The 4,958-nt window shown below is 44.1% G+C and overlaps 1 pseudogene; it reads left to right on the top strand.

Moving 5' to 3' along the window:
* Positions 1-841: 841 nt before the first annotated feature.
* LOC102440587 overlaps positions 842-4,958 on the top strand; it is a 27,087-nt pseudogene continuing 22,970 nt past the window's right edge.

Raw genomic sequence — 4,958 nt, 5'->3', positions numbered from 1 at the left:
AAAGGATATATGCACCTATATGTTCATAGCAGCACAATTCACCATAGCTAAGATCTGGAAACAGCCTAAGTGCCCATCAGTAGATGAATGGATTAGAAAACTGTGGTACATCTACACGATGGAATACTATGCTGCTGTAAAAAAGAAGGAACTCTTACAATTTGCAACGGCATGGATGGAGCTGGAGAGCATTATGCTAAGTGAAATAAGCCAGTCAATGAAGGAAAAATACCACATGATCTCACTCATTCATGGATAATAGAGACCATTATAAACTTTTGAACAATAATAGATACAGAGGTAGAGCTGCCTCACACAGATTGTCAAACTGCAGCGGGAAGGCCGGGGAGGGTTGGGGGGCAGGAGGGAGGGGGGTAAGAAATCAACCGAAGGACTTGTATGCATGCATATGAGCATAACCAATGGACATCAGACACTGGGGGGGTAGGGGAAGCCGGGGTATTGTCAAGGGCGGGGAAAAAAAAGGACACATATGTAATACCCTTTGTAATGCTTTAAGCAATAAAAAATAAAATTAAAAAAAAAAGAGTGAGGGACAGGTGGCATGTGTCAGGGATAAAGCCCAAAGTGGACCGCCCACTTGGTGTGTATGTGATCCCAGACTCTGTGTTGGAGTAAAGATATTTGCCTTGCTGTCTAGCTCCCAAGTATCTTTTGTGTTCTGCCAGGACCCCTAGTTTTGGTGCTCACCTTATTTCTAACAATTTTGGGGGGCTCATCTGGGATTCCGTTGGTCACTATCGGGGGGAGGGCATCATTGGACCCCTCTCCTGAAGAGGCATGCCCCTCTGCCAAGTTGTGGCAGCCTCAGTGAGGAGAGATGGTCATTACCCCCTGGGCCGACTACAAGCTCGGGATCAAGAGTCAGCCAGCAATGCAGGAAAGGCTCAAGCAACATCCACAGCAATCAGATAACCTCATGAATGAGCCAAGGTGGGAAATTGACTTTAGTACTACCTTGGTGGTTGGGTATCCTCGGAGGTCAAGGGTGTGTGACTGAGACGTGCTTTGGACATGAAGTGAGTGTGGAGTTCTGATCTGTGGTTCCATTCTCCCATGAGGGAAGCGGCCAGAGAGGGAAAAGCAGATCTCATGGAGTGCGAGAAATCTCCAGTATGGGGGATTGAGCACAATGCAAGAAATCTTCAGTATGGGAAGTTGAGCACATATTCACAAGGAGCTCTTGGAATGTGCGAGAAATCTCCAATATGGGGGATTGAGCACACAGTCACAAGGGACTTTCTGAGGATGAGAAACAAAAATTCTAAGCCTGGGAAGACATTCTCCCCGATAGTCCATTGGGGAGAATGCTGAGGTTCTGGGGGCACCAGTCCCCGAACCAGGGACAGGAGACATTGCTCTGCTTTGGTGGTTTTTTTAATGCAGGGCATTCTGTGGTGTTTGTAGCTGGACAGACAAGGAGCATCGTGTAAAGCTTTATCTGTGGGTTGTGTGCACATGTATAAGAGTGTTTTTGTTGATGTTTTGTGTCTCTTTGTTGTTTGGTTTAATTTGTTTAAAGGTGGGGCATGTCCTGCTTCGGGGGAGCCCAGCTATTTGTCGTGGTAGAGATTGCAGGAACGTCCCAGCAGCTGCCAAGAATTTTTAATCTTGAGGACTCTTCCTGCTTTCCCACTCAGGATGTCAGCCACCAGAAACTCTTAGCTAGTGAGATTTTTTTGTCTGTGCCTGTGATGTAATTTTGGTTACTCATTAACTTTGCTTGCTTTCTATCTTTTGGGGACTTAGTTTGTTCTTTACTGGTTTATGAACATAGGGACAAAGATTACATGGGCAAGTAGGGATTACAGGCATGGGGAAATAAGTAATGTGGGCTGAGGTGGGACTCCATGGTTTGGACAACAAGGTTAATGTTTCCATGATGGTGGGCAGTTCTTGAAAGAGAATGGACCACATTCCAAGGTTGACTCCCAGGTCCCAGGGGCATACAATTCCCAGCCAATTTGGTATGTCCTTTCTTTAACCAACACAGGTCAGTCATAGTTAACACAGAATCATTGATATTTCTCATAACTGTAGGTAGTCCCCAATGTTCTATTTTTGCTCCTAACACTGGGAGGAGCAGATCTGTAGAAGTACACTCCAGTAAATTGCAGAAATATCAGTGTGTGTGTGTGGTGGTGCGGGGGTTGGGGGGGTGCCACTCCTGTTTTTATAAAGAAAAAGAAAAGAAAATAGTACATTCACATTAAAGCCACTGAAGTCCAGTGAGTTATCCCTGTTACAAAATTGCCAATAAAATGCCTTGGGTAATGATTAGCTTTAAAATCTCCAAGTTGTTGTAACTTAAAACTTTGAGTTTGCTGGGTTAAAATGGTAAAAATTATTAAATATCTAGGTATTTTGAAATAATAGGATACTGAAATATTAATCTGAGTTTTCCTTGTATAGATCATCTAGAGGATGGATTTGAATCTGTTCTTGTATTTTATTTTAAATATCTCTTAAAAATGTGAATGTATTGCTATGTGTCATCTAAAAATTAAGGGTTAAGAATTCTAACTAATTGGAAAGAAATTATAGTTTTGGTGTCAATTTGAAAGAAAAATAAAGTGGATTAAGGAGAAATGTTGAAAGGAAGTTATATAAATGACATAGGCCAGTAAGCCTGGACAAGTAGAATAGGGAAACTGAGATGGTTAAACAGCAATTTGGAGCCATCTAGTAAATCCTATCTTCCCTAAACCAAGAACACTTAAGAGCAGGGGTCCTCAAACTACGGCCCGCGGGCCACATGTGGCCCGCCGAAAACATTTGTTTTTTTACTTCAAAATAAGATATGTGCAGTGTGCATAGGAATTTGTTCATAGTTTTTTTAAAAACTATAGTCTGGCCCTCCAACGGTCTGAGGGACAGTGAACTGGCCCCCTGTTTAAAAAGTTTGAGGACCCCTGCTTAAGAGTAAATGATTTGCATTTTTCATCCCTAACCAGAGGGCAAATAGCTTATATCAATATACTCAGGGAGACAGATAGCAGAAATTTAATTAGTGTCATTTGCTGACCACACCCAAGGACAAATGAAGTTAAATTTTTTCTTCATCTAGAATTGGCTTTAGGTCATTCCAATAGGCCCTGGAATGCCTCAAGATCTTCCTACAATAGAGACTAAGGACTAACTTCTTAAGAACTGTGTAGTTGGTATCTCTTCTACTTTAATCTTTCTCAGGTTAGAAGGCCTTCTGACCCAAGGCCCTCCTCTTGAGTTCCGGCTCATCACCATCAACTGGGAAACTACATTCTGGTCAAGACCTAGAGGGAAAACAAGTTGAAACTTTCTTGGGAAGGACCCTACCTTGTCTTGCTTACCACTGAGACCACTGTTCAGACTTCAGAAGGAGGTTGGACCCATCACACACGGGTTAAGGGTGGACCACCAGCTTCTCCAGGTGGAGACACTTCAACTTGGGTGGCCATACCAGGACATAGCCCCTTGAAATTAATGCTAAAGAAACTGTAAGCTGTCTACTTGCTTTAGAGATCTGGCAAATTGCAGGGACTTACAATGTGGGCTGGGGAATTGTGTACAATCCAGATCATGCTTACCCAGTTAAGTTATTGATTATAGATAATTTGAATGACTTGGATATTTTAGACTTTAGGCCAAAAGACTGGCTAGGACTAGATTTAGGAGTAGATGTCACAGGACAAGATCCCCTAAGCCTGTGGTCAGCAAACTCATTAGTCAACAGAGCCAAATATCAACAGTACAACGATTGAAATTTCTCTTGAGAGCCAAATTTTTTAAACTTAAACTATATAGGTAGGTACATTGTTATTAACTTAATAGGGTACTCCTAAGGATCCGGAAGAGCCACACTCAAGGGGCCAAAGAGCTGCATGTGGCTCGCAAGCCGAAGTTTGCCGACCACGGCCCTAAGCCATTGCCACCACCATGCAAATAGAAATAGGATATAAGGAAACAAATGCCTGATTGAAATGGATTCAATATTCTGTACAGGCCCTAAATAAAAGTGACTGTTACGCTTGGGTGGCAGGACAACTATAGGCCCAAGTGGTCCCATTTCCATTTGGATGGACCTCAGACACTAGCAGGATGGAATGTATGCTTGCCCTGTATCAGGAGGAAACCACCTGGGGAAACGCTTCCAGTAAGACTCCCTGTTGTTCCCATCCAACAGAGGTAAAGAGCAAGGATCCCAAAAAATGAACCAGCCCCCATCTTCTGACATAAACTATACCTACTGCCTCTCAAGGTGGAGTGGGGGACAGAACTCAGAGTTTATGGGAAATTTATTGGGAGGCATAAATGGCTGAGTACCCTCAGAAGCCAATCATTCTGCACTGTCGATACCCCATGCTGATATCTGATGGTATTTTGGGGGACCATTACTTGCAGCCTTGCCCACAGTTGGAGCAGAACTTGCTCTCTGATACAATTGACTATCCCTTTCACTTTGGCATATTGTAAACCTTTTACAATGGACAGACCGACTAGGAAGAAGAGAGAGAGTCCATGGGGCTCCTTTGGTCCCCATATGTACACAGATTCTATTGGGTTCCAGAAGGAATGTCAAAGAAGTTTAAGGCTAGAAATCAGATTGCTGCAGGATTTGAAACTGTCCTGTTCTGGTGGCCCACTATAAACAAGAATGTGGATTGGATTAATTATCTATATATATAAAAAGCCAGCAACCAGAACACCATAACAACCAGAACGACTGGTTGCTATGACGCCCACTGCGGCTATCGAACCAGTCAATCAAGGGATGGGGCCAGCGGCCAACCTCCCACGGCCCCTCCTTCTAGTTGGCTTCACCCCCAATAGGCCTCTTCTGACCCTGATCGAGGGGGGGGAAGCCAGCAAACCCCCCGCGGCCCTTTCCCCCAGCAAGCCCAACCCCAAATCGGCCGGCCCTGCCCTTAATTGCCCCCAACCCAAAAAGGGGGGGGGCC

This window comes from Myotis lucifugus, unplaced genomic scaffold (genome assembly GCF_000147115.1).
Source record: "Myotis lucifugus unplaced genomic scaffold, Myoluc2.0 scaffold_41, whole genome shotgun sequence".
Taxonomy (NCBI): Eukaryota; Metazoa; Chordata; class Mammalia; order Chiroptera; family Vespertilionidae; genus Myotis; species Myotis lucifugus.
This window is presented reverse-complemented; position numbering and strand designations above follow the sequence as displayed.